We start from the raw sequence: 17,500 nt of genomic DNA on the forward strand, positions 1-17,500 counted from the left end.
CTACGCTCTTCTACAGAAAGGTACACAGAAAAAATAAGGAGAGAAACAAGGAGAGAAAAAAATGTGTGTAGAGGCTAACGATCTATCATGGCAGGACTCTCCCATTGAAGGCAAAGAATGAGCATTCAGTTTTTGGCCGAATGACCTGCACAAAAGATTTGTTTACAGTGACAAATGTTCATGCTGCACATTAGCTCATTCTCTCCATCAAATTGACATTGTCTGAACAGGTGTACATGTGTACAATGCATCAGGTGTCAAAGTGATCACAGAGTAATGAGATGAAGTCTTTTGCATAGCAACACAACACACCACCTGGTCTTGGAATTGAAATCACAATCTAGTAATCACGAGTGCAACACCTCAACCACTAAGCCATGTGCCATTACACACACACGCACGTACACATATACATACAGAAAAACACATGTATATGAGTGTGTGTGTGTATGTGTCTGTATCTCTGCACATGCACACACACACACACATATGTATACATGTATGTACACATACATATATACATATATATGCAACATATATGTTCATGGATATAGTTTTCATGTGTGTGTGTGTAATTACGGATAAAGAGAATAGACCAGTGATTTGTTGTTGTTGCTGTTGTTGAGCGTAGCGATCTTCGTCCCAGAGCTTGCAAGATGGAAGAAGTCCAAAACGTGGTCCTTTGCTATTCGTAAGAAGAGAAGGCAGGTCAACCCCCGACACCGAGAGCATCGATTGATGGATGAATGCGCATCCAGGCTCAGCGGTTGCGTAGGAAGTCGGGGACAAGAAACAGGAAGAAAGAGTGAGAGAAAATTGGGGCGAAAGAGTACAACAGGGGTCACCACCACCCACTGCCGGAGCCTCATGGAGATTTAGGTGTTTTTGCTCAATAAACACACACAGTGCCTGGTCTGGGAATTGAAACCACGATCCTCCAACCGTGAGTCCGCTGCCCTAACCATTGGGCCATTGCGCCTCCACTGCTGTTGATGTACAAACTGGGAATTGATCAAGCATTCACTGGATCAACTGAAAGAACAGAAACCACCTGTGACCCCAATAACATCACTAATGATGCATCCCAGAGCATCTATCCACAAGATGTATCTTAAAACTAAAGCTATATATATTCGCATATGGATTGTAGTTCACTACAGCTGTTTCAGACATGTTTTTTATTGATGAATAAAAGTATTACCTCATGTAAAAAAAAAAATTAAAAAAAACAATTTCATTAGGTGAATACAGGTAAGAATTATACATTCAGAACTTCACAAGAACAAGTACATAGTACCATAAAAATCTATCAACCCAACTTCAGTCAATACCTCAGGAAGTAAGGAATGGAACAGGTAAAGCTGATTTTGATCCTTTTGCAGCAAAGCAATATTTGTTACATACATTGTAACATACACAGAACTAGCTTTGCCAATCTTCAGGTCCAAATAGCTATAAGTTGTTTCCATTGTCACATGGAGATGATCAAATGAATCATCAAACTAACCACAGCATGAATGGCAAGATGAAAAGAGAAAAAAAATCGAAATCAAAGGACCAGTGAAATTATTAGTTAAAGGGTAGGTCTCCCTAAAAGAGAGGCAGAAAGGACTTGCAATAAAATTCCTTCACACTAGTAAGGGACAAAGAATTGATAGTGTAAAAGTTCCAGACAGCTAATTTGATAAATTATTGGGACATACTAACAAAGGGTAAAAGCTAAAGCCACAATTGTAAGTTGTGCTAAAAAAAAAAAAAAGGTTTATCCTTTATATTGGAAACATATGGTCACAAAGTGAAAAAATCTACAGTCAGAGAGTAAATTTACTACTATCATGTTCTTAAGAATGAAATCAACCTCTCTGTTTATATATCTACCATTTTTATAATGTTGGCAAACGAAACAGCGATAAGAATGTGCATTGTCTGTTTGATTGGAAATTTTCTATAAGCGGCTGAAGATTGCTCGACATTTTAAAACTGATGTAATACTTACAGAGTTTAATAAAATGAAGTAGCATGAAACAATTGTACCACTCTACCTCAGATATACTTGTTGCTTATTTTGATTATATATATATATATATATATATTATACTTTCTTTTACTTGTTTCAGTCATTTGACTATGGCCATGTTGTTGCACCACCATTAGTCGCACAGATTGATCCCAGGACTTATTCTTTGTAAGCCTAGTACTTATTCTATCGGTCTCGTTTGCCAGATAAGAGCAGATTTTGACAAGTTTAGAGGTAAAAAAAGTGCATTTTATACAGCAAGAAGTATGATATATGTATATATTTGTGCTAAATATATATATATATAAGCAAATAAAATATATATACATATATATACATACATATATACATATATATACATACATATATACATATATATACATACATATATACATATATATACATACATATATATACATACATATATATACATACATATATATACATACATATATATACATATATATACATACATATATATACATATATATATATATATATATATGTAAGCAGGTAGGTAACAAGGATGTCCAGGTATCAATGCATTATGGCTATTTCAAGTGGCTCCATTTAATTGATCAATAAAAACCTTACATCAATTTGAAAGAAAGCACTCTCCTCAGTTGCAGACGACCATATAGGAGGTTTCCGATATAAAGGACAAACTTTTTTTTTAGCACAACTTACATCAGTACTAGAAACCAAAATAATTACATTGTTTCCATTTGCTGTATGCTTGTGGCAGAATGAATTTAGGGAAAAATGTATATCTAAAGCCTACTATAATTTAGAGAGTAGCAGAGGAAAATAGTGGCAGAGGGAGGGGGTCAAGAAAAAGGAATGGTGAGATAGTTTTAACTTGTATTTATCGTTATTTTATCTATAAGATTTTATGCAACATATAGTCTACAACCCTTAAATCCATTGGGATTTGACTGAAGTTCCAGTTGATGGTGATAAATCAATGTCAGATGTTCTCCCTGAACTATATTTTATTGTGATCATATATCTGGTTTTATCGATATAAAAGGATATGTCTCAGAGCTGCTAGTAAGAGAATGAGTGATGAAGGAGAGGGGGATAACTATGAGGAGGAAGGACAAGGGTGGCTAGTACATACTCTTACTCTTTACCCTTTTACTTGTTTCAGTCATTTGACTGCGGCCATGCTGGAGCACCGCCTTTTAATCGAGCAACTCGACCCCGGGACTTATTCTTTGTAAGCCCAGTACTTATTCTATCGGTCTCTTTTGCCGAACCGCTAAGTTACGGGGACGTAAACACACCAGCATCGGTTGTCAAGCAATGCTAGGGGGACAAACACAGACACACAAACATACACACACATATATATATATATATATACAACGGGCTTCTTTCAGTTTCCATCTACCAAATCCACTCACAAGGCTATAGTAGAAGACACTTGCCCAAGGTGCCACGCAGTGGGACTGAACCTGGAACCATGTGGTTGGTAAACAAGCTACTTACCACACAGCCACTCCTGCGCCTATTTAGATTGTCAAATAAAAGGGGGGATAAAATGGAAAACGAAAGAGATCAAAATAAGTTCTAATTAGAACCTAGGGTTACAAGGTGTATCATAGCTTAGCCAATTTAATGTATTAAAAATTTAGAAAATAATTTTTGAACAAATATAAAGGGAAAAGGATAGATAATTAAACTTAAACGAAAGGAGGGGCCCCGCCACGTCAAAACGGTAGAGGAGTAGGGGCCGAAACCGGACGTGGTTCCTCCTGATGATGTCTTGAGCTAACTGGATCCTATAAAGGAGCTGTTGTGGTAGCAGACCACGAAACACGGTTGTAATTTGTTACAAGATAAAGTTCATAAGGCCTTTTCTTTAGCTGCTAAAGAAAAGGCCTTATGAACTTTCTCTTGTAAGTTTAGCATATTGATAAGGTGGTCATGATAAAACCATTCCACAATGACTTTATAAGTAAATTAAATTATCAGCTGAGTAGGAATACCTGGTTTATAATAAATCAAAAACCAGGTTAATTGTCCTTATTATAGGTGGATAAGTATAAAACATCTAAAATATGGAATCAACTGTAAGGAGTAATTAAATTAGATGTGTACTAAATGTATAACAGAGTACAAGCAGAAGTAAAAGCCAAACCGATTTGGGCATGTACCTATTTGTTGAATATTTTATAAGATTAAAAGCTAAAAAATAGAATAACTTATATAAAAGAACATTAAAAAAAGTTTTTATATAAAAATTACCAACATTATGAAGAAATAATGAAAGAATATACGAAGGTGTAAAAATACTATTTATCAGATGTATTAGTATAACGCTCAGGAATAGAAAGTCTTTTACGTTTCGAGCCTATGCTCTTCTAGAGAAAGGGATACAGAAAAAACAAGGAGAGAAAAAATGTGTGTAGTGGCTAACGATCTATCATGGCGACTGTGTGTGTGTGTGTGTATATATATATATATATATATATATATATATATATATATATATATATATATATATATATACATATATATATTATATACAGGGTGTCCCAAAATTAAGGCAAACAACTTTTTCCAATTCTACCAAAGCAAAATTTTGTTCTATTTCTATCGCAATGGTGACAGAAACACAATTATGACACTACCACATTTATCATTTGATATGAACACCTCTGTTTTGAACTGCAGCCTTAAGTCTAGGTGTGAATGCTTCACACATGGCATGCAGCTGTTCTTATAGAATTGAAGCCCATTCCTGGCACAGTTTTGCCTTCAGAGGGTCAAGTGAAGGATGAGGAGTGACTGAGATCCTTGTCTCCAAAATGGATCAAACAGAAAAATCAAACGGGTTGAGATTGGGGCTTCTTGATGGCCATACATCTTACCTATGAATGACAAAATGGTTTTCTGAATCCAGTGTTGTGTCTATTTGGAACAGTGAAATGATGACGAGTCCTGTTGGAGGCCCCAAGGTGGGCCTTGAAAGTGCTCGTTCACCCATGTATCGCTTTTAAAGGGGCACTACTTTTCATCCTGTTGTAGGCTATCATTGTAGGTAATATGTGTTTTTGTGGGGTCCGGGGGTAACAAATGGAAGGGCCGCCCTGAGAAGCACATACTCTAGCTACGCTAGTGCAACCATGGGCACAAAAATGACGGAAGACCATAACTGACAGGATTTTGATGTCAATTTATGAGTCTAGTGTCGACGAAGCCAGATACACTCCAAAGTTGGTCATTCTAGTTGTTTACTGTCTGTTCAGTGACCTGCTTTCTCTTCTGCGGGTCTTACAAATAGCAAAGGACCATGTTTCAGACTTCTCCCATCTTGCGAGCTCTGGGACAAAGACCGTTCACTCAACAGCAACAGCAGCAACATTTGGATGCAGTGGAAGAGATTGGTTCTCCAGAAGAGGACAGAGAAGCAGAGAAGGCTATCTCTACGAGTGACATAATGGCAGTGTTGGTAAAGTGGCAGCATGTTTCTGAATTTGTAGAAAAAAATATCCTCCTGAAAAAGTATCAATAGGTCGTGCAGCTGCTTTATTTAGTGACACTGCTCTGGCGGCACATTTTTGTACCATTCTGGAAAGTAGGAAAAAGCAGACTTCTCTCGATATGTTTCTAATGCAATGACCTGCAGGTGTGAAAAAGTGAAGAAAGTGTCTCCAAAAAGCTTCAACTAAGCGGAGAGAGAAAACACCAGAAATTGTTCTTTCTGAAGTCTTAATAGAAGGAGATTCTCCTTCCAAACAATAATCCTCCTCCTCTTTCCCAGTCTTCCTCGCACACAAATTGTCCCATCTTAAAAGGTAATTAAATTAATAAAACCAGTTTTCTTTTGCATTATCTTTTATTATGTTTTTATAATTGTCATTTCCCTTGTAACTTCACCTTTTCTGTTTTAAAACCCATAAAAAAAAAAACGTTTTTTGAGTGGTTTTGGCTGGGGCTGGAATAGATTAATTTTACATTTTGATTCATTTCAATGGGGAAAATTGATTTGTATGTAATTTGAGTAAATCACAAAACGAACTCAGTCACAGAACAAATTAAACTCGTACTGTGAGGTATCACTGTACACACACACACACACACACACACACACACAGTTGCTGTTATATGGCAAGACTGAAAGGCCATCTTGATGGGGGCTTTCTCAGTTATTTACTAACAAGAGCTATGATTTGCAACAACAGATATTATTAGACATAAGGCTTGAGTAATGTCAACCATCTCCAATTTCAAAAGGCCTTTTCAGGATCCACTCGATTGGCTCCTATACTACGCAGGGGTAGTTTAGTAAAGATCTCATTCTCAGACAGCATGCACAACCTATATCCCTCTCTCTCTCTCTCTCTCAATCTTGCTTTCTCCCCCTCTCATGTTCCTTCATACCCTTCTTTCTTCATTTATTGCTATTGGCTTGCTTCCAGTTCTCATGTCTTTCTAAATTACTCAGTGGTGCCAGAGAAATACTTTCACTATTATTCGAGACATATCTCCCAATCACATTTTCTTCCTTTCCCTTCTTTCCCATTTTCCACAGGTTTTCCTTCTTTCCTTCTTCCCACTCCTCATCATCTCCATCTTTCTCTCCATTTCTCCTTATCATTATGATCCTTCTCTCTCTCCCCGACCAACTTCTCTTACAAGATTCTCCCTATCTCTCCCATCACATCTTCCACTCTTATACGATCTCTTTCTCTCTTTATTATCTTCATTCTCTTACCTGACTCACCTCCATCTTCTTCAACCCATCTCTTGTCCCAGACACTAACATATTCACAATTGTACAGTCTACTCTTTCTCATTGAACTACCCTACAGTCTCGATCCCTACTCACTTCTTATCCCCTTCAATCCTCTCCCTTCTTATCACTGTCCCAGAATGATAACTTACAATTTACAGTAGAAGTTCTATGACTATAACTTCAGTATAACAGGCTAAGATTCAAAACCAGATGCGGGGAGACACAGACTTCACAAGCCAAAGTGAAGGCATCCTATCAAGAAGAGTAGCAGCTCTGAATAAAAAGTAGGGACAGTGTGAAGAAGGCCCTTTAGTCATGGAAGATAACCCCACTAGTGTTGATGATACAATGAAATAGCGGCGAGCTGGCAGAATCGTTAGCACGCCAGGCGAAATGCTGAGCCGTATTTCATCTGCCATTACGCTCTGAGTTCAAATTCCGCCGAGGTCGACTTTGCCTTTCATCCTTTCGGGATCGATAAATTAAGTACCAGTTAAGCACTGGGGTCAATATAATCGACTTAATCTGTTTGTCTGTCCTCTCTGTGTTTAGCCCTTTGTGGGTAGTAAAGAAATAGGTATTTCATCTGCCGTTACGTTCTGAGTTTAAATTCCGCCGAGGTTGACTTTGCCTTTCATCCTTTTGGGGTCGATAAATTAAGTACCAGTTATGCACTGGGGGTCGATATAATCGGCTTAATCCGTTTGTCTGTCCTTGTTTGTCCTCTCTGTGTTTAGCCCCTTGTGGGTAGTAAAGAAATAGGTACAATAAAATAGACCCAGTCCATGTTGTGAAGTAGTTGGTGATAAAAGAAGGTTATACAACCAGTAAAATAATACCAGAATCATAAAAATACATCTTGATACAAAATACCAATATACTGATAGTACCAAACTGCATATGCAATTCCAGCATTTACCATGCTAAAGCTGTGCACAATAGTAGGGTAGGTAGTTAGAAACAGCTGACCATATGCAAGAGCCACTTGACCGTCATGAAAATGCTTTGGCTGGAATAGGTATGCTGCTGGCAAAGAAATAAAATGATAAGGTAATCAAAGTAGCGAGAATATACGACAATAATTACTGGCACTTGAGCCCCGTGCTACTAGGGTGCCAAGAGCACCATCCGAGCGTGATTGTTGCCAGAGCAGCCAACTGGCTTCCGTGCCAGTGGCACATAAAAGGGCACCATTCAAGCGTGATCGTTACCAACGTCGCCTTACTGGCACCTGTGCCAGTGGCATGTGCAAAAAGATTTGAGCGAGGTTGTTGCCAGTACCACCTGACTGGCCCCCATGCTGGTGGCATGTAAAAAGGACCCACTACACTCTTAGAGTGGTTGGCGTTAGGAAGGACATCCAGCTGTAGAAACTCTGCCAAATCAAGATTGGGGCCTGGTGCAGCCATCTGGTTCGCCAGCCCTCAGTCAAAATCGTCCAACCCATGCTAGCACGGAAAGCGGACGTTAAATGATGATGATGATGATGAATTAAGATTAGACTAGTTGTGGATAAAGCAAGAGTAACCGATATCTTTGCTTGCACACCACAATCAGAACGAATTGATGTGCAAAAGGATTGCTTTTATGAGGCTTTATTAGAAACCACCTTGATAACAAATGACAGCAACATCATTATACAGGCTGGTGATTTTAATGGATGAGTTGAGCAGCATTAGAGTACACAGTAACTGAGGACGTAATCTGAAGAATGAGGAGAGATTAAAGCTTCTGGAGTTGTGTGACACAAACTAACAATCTGCAACACAAACTTCAGGAAACTAACCAGTCGCTTGAATACCTTCAATCAAGTGAACGTGCAAAACAGAAAAATCTTCATTCTCACGAGGAAGCAGAATAGACACAGGGTTGTAAATGCTAAGTATTTTCCTAGTGATTAATGTACCACCCAGCATAGAAATGAAAAGGGTATGGGTTTGAGATACTGTTATGGTGGAAGAAAGTTAAGAACAAAGGAAATGGTGAAAGAAAAATCTAAGAGCAGAGACAGAAGAGAAACAAGGGACATAGTTTTTTGAGGAAAAAAAGTTAGTGAGACATGGTTGGGGGGGGGGGGGGGGGAGAAGTATGATAAAGATGAGTATAATGTGTATAAACAGAAGCAAAAAAGGAACAAAAAAGAGAGAAAATTTGGGGGAAAAGCTTGAAAAAATCAATACATTACTTGTGAGAAGTCCAAAGCGGTATACAACTGATGCAAAGCCCAGGGAGGTAGAATTGTTCATAATATGGGGAAGAATTAATTAGCGAAAATTAGTCAAGTAATGCACTTAGAAAGGCAAACAATAGATGCATATGCACATGTCAGAGTTTGAGGTGTTTATAACAGAGGGGAAAAAAGAGAGGAAGGCCTGAGAATGCAAAGAAGGTGAGAATTCAGAGTTAATTTTAAGTGATAATAAATTCCACAGGGAGGAAAATTTGGAGAATCAGGTGGAGAGAGTTTAGACTGAATGTGATTTGGAAGAATTGGTAAAATCCAATGGTAGAGGGAAAATGGTGGAGGGAGAAGCAGTCTTTTAGAGAGAAGATGAAAGGAAAGCAAGAGGATCAAAAGAATAGGACAAAGAAAAAGGTGCAGGTGCAACTATGTATACAGGTGTGCGAAAGTAAGTTTAGAACCGAACCTACACACCCAGACACCCCATTCCCCACATCAGATTTCTCTAATAAACTTTCCATAAGGCTCATTTGCTCCACCAAATCTGACATAGAATTTGTTAATAAATGCATTAGGGATAGGATTATCCGTGCAGAAAAAGGATAAACTTTTTTTCCTCTGGAACAGCATGGGTGATGTGATCACCAGGTTCTCCACTTCCCCTAAAACAGCTAATACCTCTTTACTCCAATTCAATATCTCCATTTACTATGCCTCAGTCTTCCTCATTCTCATAAATAAAACTTGAACCCCTTCTTCACTCTGACACTGATATTATTTTAACAGCACAAAAGACACTCCAATCTTTTAACAACAAATATTTGTTTACGTGCCGGTGGTACATAAAAAGCACCATCCGTATGTGGCCGATGCCAGCGCCACCTTAACTGGCTTCCATATCGGTGGCACGAAAAACTACCAACCGATCACGGCCATTGCCAGCCTCCCCTGGCACCTGTGCCAGTGGCACGTAAAAAGCACCATCCGTACGTGGTCAATGCCAGCGCCACCTTGACTGGCTTCCGTGCCAGTGGCACATAAAAAGCACCAACCGATCATGGCCATTGCCAGTGTCTCCTGGCACCTGTGCTGGTGGCACATAAAAAGCACCCACTACACTCATGGAGTGGTTGGTGTTAGGAAGGGCATCCAGCTGTAGAAACACTGCCAGATCAGACTGGAGCCTGTCCAACCCATGCTAGCATGGAAAACAGACATTAAACGATGATAATGATGATGATTTGTCCCGAAATTCCACTATTGAATGCTTTGATATTACTATGGTCCCCTTTGGACTGACTCAGCCCACGTCACCACTCTGATGGACCTCTTTCCTTTTATTTCAAATTAACAAACATTTACCTGGGATCTACTTATGCCAGGTCAGTGGCATTCCACTGGGAAGACTTTCTTGAGAGGAACAATGTCTCTGGCTTTGCAACACTAATTCTCATCCCTGTCTTTGCAACACTCAACAGCACAGCCATTCCGTACATACCTGAGACCACCAATTATAATACCACTTCCATAATGGCTGTACATGTCAATTCACTTCATAGGAACTATGAAAAGAAAACATGAAAATGTATATCGCTGTTCAAGTCCAAGAGCCATATAAAAGGGTTTTGACTTAGCACCATTTACCTATTTACAACTGGGCATTCACACACACACATGTGTGTTTAAAAATTTATAAAGTGAACAAGTGGCTGTGATCGTCTAGTGGTTATGACCCCACGTTGTGGCCGTGGTAACCCAGGTTCGAATCCTGGTCACGGCAGTCCACCATTACCTTCTCTTTTAATGACGCTGCCCCAGCATGGCCACAGCTCGTGAGTTGAAACTAGATAAAATGATAAAAATGAAAAAAATACTTATATACATATATATTTATGAGTAACTATAAGTAGACCTAATAACTGTACAAATAAAAAAAACGGAGATGTGTCTATATGTGCTGCATCCAAGAAGTAAGGTGGAGAGGAGGTTCTGCTAGGTTCCTCACAGGTAAAGAACATAGGTACAAGATTTTCTGGGCAGGGAACACTGATGGGGTTGGGGGCATGGGTATACTTCTCGCTGAAAAATGGGTAGAAAAGGTAATTGAGGTAGTCAGAGTATGCGATAGAATACTTAAGATTAGATTAGTGCTTCACCATGGGTTAGCAACCATTATATCGGGCTATGCCCCTCAGCCGGGGCTACCCAATGGACAGAAAGACCGATTCTATGACACCCTACTGCAGACTACTTCGTTGACAAATGACAGGGACCTTCTCTTTGTGGCAGGTGACTTCAATGGACATGTTGGACAACATACAGGGGGCTTCCATGGCATATATGGAGGCTACGGTTATGGTTCCCGCAACGACGAGGGAACCAGGTTGCTGGAGTTCTATGATGCAAATGATCTTATGGTTTGCAGTACTAACTTCAGGAAACCTAGCAGTCACCTAGTCACCTACTGATCGGGCCGACATACAAGCCAAATTGACTACATCCTTGCCAGAAAAAGGGAAAGATGGCCACTTATAAATGCCAAAACCTTCCCAGATGAAGAATGTACCCCACAACATAGACTGGTAGTTAGTGACTTTAGGATCAGGACTAAGTGGACGCCCAGAAGACAACCAACATGGAGAAGAAGGGTCTGGAAGCTTAAAGATCCTGCAAATGGACAGAGATTTAGAGACATATTACTCGAAGCCTTTGACGAAATAGAAGGGGATATAGATTCACATGGGGTAGAAGACAACTGGAGGTTTCTACAGGACAACCTGCTGAGAGCCACTGACCAGATCTCTGGATGGTGCAAAGTCCCCTCTTGACCCAAAATAACGTGGTGGTGGAACAATGTTGTAGACAGGGCTATTAGAGAAAAAAAACAGGCTTGGAAGGACTGAAAAAACGGTGGTAGCAAGGAATTGTATCAGACTGCCAGAAGAGAAGCTAGGAGACAGATTAATAGATAAAGTTGTCTCTGTATGTGACAGATGTGCAGGAACAATAAGCAGTAAGAGCACATGGGACTTGAACCCTCTCAAATGCTCAGGAGGCTTTCTATAGGTTGTAGATAGTTTCTGTTACCTAGGTGGCCAAATTAGCAATGGTGGAGGATGCTCTGAAATTAGTGTTTCTAGAATAAGAATAGAATAGGATGGAGGAAGTTCAGAGAGCTACTACCTCTGTTGGCATCAAAAGGACTCTCTCTCTCAGAGTGAAAGGTAGATTGTATGATGCTTGTGTATGAATGGCTATATTCCATGGTAGTGAGACATGGGCTCTGGATGCAGAAGATATGTGTAGACGAGAGATAAATGAAGGCAGTATGCTCTGTTGGATGTGCAACATCAGTTTGCATGTACAACAAAGTGCAAATGTGCTGAGAGAAGAGTTGGGCATAAGAGGAATCAAATGTAGTATGCAAGAGAGAAGACTACGTTGGTTTGGACATGTGATACATATGAATGAAGACGTCTGTATAAAGTAGTGACACTCACTGAAAGTGGATGGTACTTGAAGAAGAGGGAGATTCAGGAAGACATGGAATGAGGTTGTGAGGACCAATCTCAGGATGTTGGACCTCACGGAGGAAATGACAATGGACTGAGATGTCTGGTGATATGAGTTTCTTGATAAGAACTGCCCAAGTCAATGAAATGTTGTGTGTTCCACTCACACATAAAACTTTTCACACACCTTATCCCAACATACCAAACTTCATCTCTTCTCTTCCTCACATTTCCTCTTTCATACACCATCCTTATTTCTCACTCCCCTGTCCTGTCCTCCCTTCCCTGCTCATTATATCATTGATATCTCAGTCTCCCACCATCTCTATATGCCCAGGTTTTCAGTCACTGCATTCTCCACTCCCTGCTCACACTTCTTTGGCAATACTCTGCCACTTAAATTATGACCTCTATACCTTGAGGGTATGCCTTGGAACTTGCCACTATCTCCCTTTCTTCCATTATTCTACCACAAAGCACTATCAATCAAAAACCTCAACAAACTCTGCTTTATGATCAGACACTGTCAAAAAGTTCTTCATCAAGTGACCAATGACCAGGCTCAACAACATCTAAATAATTTGTAAATAACTGCTGGCAAATCCTTGAGATGCCTGTTTTCAATATTGCATTATAACTGGTGATGGAAAACGGATATAATTTTTATAATCCTAATATGATAAATCAGTGGCTTCATTCCAGCTAAGCTTCAAATCCTGTTATCAAAACTAGGGCAGTTTGAACTGAAAGTCATTTGGTGTAATTTTGAGGGAGTGTCCCAAATGGTTGTACTGTGAACACTAACCTTTATGGTCAACAACTGCAGTGAGTAAAGAGATCTTACTCTGGTATTGGTCAACTGAAGACATGCACTCCTATAGTTGATGATGCCCCAGCACACACTGCCAATGTGACCAAGTGCAAACTTGAATTTGAGGGGCTGGAAGTGTTGTCTCCTTCTGCCTACAATCCAGACCTTGCACCATTAGATTACCACCTTTATCAAGCCACGGTTCATGTCCTGCACAGATAGAAGTTCAACGATGTGGATGAGGTTGAAAAGAGGTGCAGAGAGTTTTGTCTCTAAACCAGTCAAATGGCATGAGCATAAAACTGAGCACCTGGCACAATGGATGGTAACAGTCAGTAGACGTGAGGTTACTCAAAAGGGCTGCACAGCTCAGAGATCAGGTTGAGTCGCTGCAACTTCACACTGAGGGGTAACAGCTCTGTTATTATGGACATGGGATTAGAATGTTACAGGAAAGAATCACAAGATGGATTCTTCAAACCAATCCAGGTGTCAGTTGATCATACTGTGTCTGTGTTTGTCCCCCTAGCATTGCTTGACAACCGATGCTGGTGTGTTTATGTTCCCGTTACTTAGCGGTTCGGCAAAAGAGACCGATAGAATAAGTACTGGGCTTACAAAAGAATAAGTCCCGGGTCGAGTTGCTTGATTAAAGGCGGTGCTCCAACATGGCTGCAGTCAAATGATTGAAACGAGTAAAAGAGAGAGAGAGTATACTTGGGAATCCAGCCAGAAAGTCTAATGACAATTGCTTTGGATAGGACCGTATGGAGGGGTGTCTGGCAACCCTACCCCCATGAACCTCTTAGTAATGGCAGGCAAAGAAGATGAATGGATGGATTAGCAAAAACATAAAAAATAAAATAAATAAAGCTTCTGTATTTGACTTTTGTCAACATGGAGAAAGCCTTTGATAGGGTCTACTGCTCCCTTTTCTGGTGGTCAATGCAGAAGCTAGGGATAGACAAGTGATCAGTGAGAGCTGTACAAGCCATGTACAGGGATGTTGTCAGTTAGGTGAAAGTCAGCAATGAGTGTAGCAACAAATTTAGAGTACAGGTAGGAGTTCACCAAAAATCAGTTCTCATCCCCCTCTTGTTTATCAGAGCTTTCCTGGTCATACAAGAGGAATTTAAGACTGGTTGCCCTTGGGAAATCTTCTACACTGATGACCTTGTTCTTATAGTTGAATCCCTACAAGAATTAGAGAAGAAACTTAAGGTGTGGAGGCAAGGTCTGAAATCAAAGGGTCTTAGAGTTAATTTAGCAAAAACCAAAGTATTAGTAAGTAGAAAGCAGACAAATTATTAAAATCTTCAGGGAGATGGCCCTGCTTGGAATGTAGAAATGGTCTAAGTAGAAGCTCCAGTGCAAGCTGCAGACACATAGGAGGTGCAGCAGCATCACTGGGAGTCTAAGAGAGAAAGTAGTCTTTATATGTGGCAGATGTGCAGGTACACTAAACACCATGAATGAACAAAAAACAGACCTCCTCAAATGTCCAGAGGGTTCCTTGAAAGTAGTAGACAGCTTCCATTGCCTAGGAAACCAAGTTAGCAGTGGTACAGGATATTCTGAAAATGTAGCTGCTAGAATAAGAACTGGCTGGGCAAAGAAAGGGTCGCTGCTTTGTTGGTAACAAAGAAGCTCTGCCACAGAGTGAAAGAAAAATTGTATGATGTCTGTGTTTAGACAGCTATGCTACATGGCATTGAAACATGGACTGTGAATGCAGAGGACACGTGAAGAAATGAAGCCAGCATGCTCCATTGGATGTGCAACATCAGTGTGCATGTATGACTGTTTTAACGCTTTCATTACCGTATTTATTTTGAGATGCTCTGTGTTTCTTTCAATTAATTTTAAATATAACAAAGAATTTAGTAAAATAACTTAGTTATCATTAAGCTAGTGTTAGGAGCATAAATTGTAACAAAGGTTTGGTGGAAGATTTTAATTAAAGACTTATGAAAACAAGACATTTGTACTACAGAGCCAGAGGCGGTTTCAGCTGGGTTGCTATTGAAAGGGTTAAGAGAAATTTGGGAATAAGAGGCTTTGGATGTACTGTACAAGAGAGAAGACTGCACTGGTATGGTGATGTGATGCATATGGATGAGGACGGCTGCATAAGGAAGTACCAATCTGTAATTGTGGAGGGAACCTCAGGAAGAGGGAGACTCAAGAAGATATGATATGATGTGGTGAGAAATGATCTTTGGATGTTGAGCCTCACAGATGAGATGACACATGATCGAGACTTCTGGTGATTTATGCTTTTGAGAACACACATCAAGCTAAGTAAAATTGTGGGAAGCCATGCACCCCTCTTACACACATACTCAATCTGTCCTCCAGCGAAACACTCCTGCAACCCATTTCTCCAACACTTCTCCCATCCCACCATCTATGATCCCTACTCACTAGTCATTGCAGACCCCTCCTCTTTCTCTCACATGTCTCACTCCATGCCCTTGCATATCTACCATCCACTCCAGTTTCTCACACCATCACTTGCTACACTCACTTCTTCCCCATCTCCCCTCACAGTCTTATGGAACATCCCCCTCTATCTCCTTTTGTACCACTTACACCTATTTCTATTTCTTTACTACCTAAAAGGGGCCAAACACAGAGAGGACAAACAAGGACAGACAAACTGATTAAGTCGATTATATAGATTCCAGTGCGTAACTGGTACTTATTTAATCGACCCCGAAAGGATGAAAGGCAAAGTCGACCTCGGCAGAATTTGAACTCAGAACGTAACAGCAGACGAAATACAGCTAAGCATTTCGCCTGGCGTGCTAACGTTTCTGCCAGCTCGCCGCCTTATACCCTGCCACTGCTACATGTGGGTCGGTCCCAATGCATCTCCAACACCATCTATTTCTCTCTCCCTCCCTTCAAAGTAAGGTAGCCAGAAATCACCTCCATAGTAAGACACCTATCTCTATCCCTCTGTTATACTCTAACCACTCACCTGGCACAAAGCCACTTCCTGTCATTCTACTCCCTTTCTCACCTGAGAGGTCTTTGACTCACCGGTTACCAGGTGATCCCCACTGGTGTCAATGACACAAAAAGTGCCAGTGATGGTGCCATATAAAAAAGTGCCCAATACACTCTGTGAAGTGGTTAGCATTAGGAAGGGCAACCAGCTGTAGAAACCATGACAAAATAGATAATGGAACCAGGTGCTGCGCTCCAGTTTGCCAGTTCTTATCAAGCCATCCAACCTAGGCCAACATGGAAGACGGATGTTAAGTGAAGATGATGATGATATATATCAATAAGGGGCGGCGAGCTGGCAGAAACGTTAGCACACTGGACGAAATGCTTAGCGGTATTTCGTCTGCCTTAACGTTCTGAGTTCAAACTCCGCCGAGGTCGACTTTGCCTTTCATCCTTTCGGGGTCGATTAAATAAGTACCATTTACGCACTGGGGATCGATATAATCGACTTAATCCCTTTGTCTGTCCTTGTTTGTCCCCTCTATGTTTAGCCCCTTGTGGGTAGTAAAGAAACAGATATATATCAATATGAGTGGTAAGAAATTTGCTTTCTAACCACTTGGTTCTGAATTCAGCGCCATAGTGTGGTACCTTGGACAAATATCTAATATTAAGCCCTGTACCAGCCAAGAGGATTTTGTAGAGAAACACTGAAGAAAACCCATGATGCTTCATGCATGAATGTATGTCTATCTGTTAGTATAAATGTATGTCTAGCATTGTCTTCACTTTACATTGCATGATATTTGTAAAATGATTGTCACTATCACACAAGTTAGTGTCATTCATTTCCAATATTCTGCAAGGACATGTCTGGTTGTGGGAAAATAATTCTTTGCTTAATAGGTGAGGGTTGGCAACAGGAAGTGCATCTGGCCATATATATATATCATCATCATCATCATCGTTTAATGTCCGCTTTCCATGCTAGCATGGGTTGGACAGTTCGACCAGGGCATGAGAAGCCAGGTGGCTGCACCAGGCCCAGTCTGATCTGGCAGTGTTTCTACAGCTGGATGCCCTTCCTAATGCCAACCACTCCGTAAGTGTAATATATATATATCCATATCAATATATATATATATATATATATATATTATATATATATATATACATACAGACATGTGTATGTATGGGTATATATATATATATATATATATATATATATATGATGATATATGTGTGCACAGAGTACTATAAATTATGTCTATGTATAACC

The 17,500-nt window shown here is 40.1% G+C and overlaps 1 protein-coding gene and 1 non-coding gene across 3 annotated transcripts in view; one reads left to right on the forward strand and one right to left on the reverse strand.

Moving 5' to 3' along the window:
* The window catches only part of LOC115212855 (puratrophin-1-like), a 402,149-nt gene that overhangs the window by 381,388 nt on the left and 3,261 nt on the right, over positions 1-17,500 (reverse strand). The window lies entirely within an intron of this gene.
* Trnah-gug lies at positions 10,652-10,723 on the forward strand. The gene has a single exon. It is a non-coding gene; the product is annotated as a tRNA-His (tRNA).

This window comes from Octopus sinensis, linkage group LG6 (genome assembly GCF_006345805.1).
Source record: "Octopus sinensis linkage group LG6, ASM634580v1, whole genome shotgun sequence".
Lineage (NCBI taxonomy): Eukaryota > Metazoa > Mollusca > Cephalopoda > Octopoda > Octopodidae > Octopus > Octopus sinensis.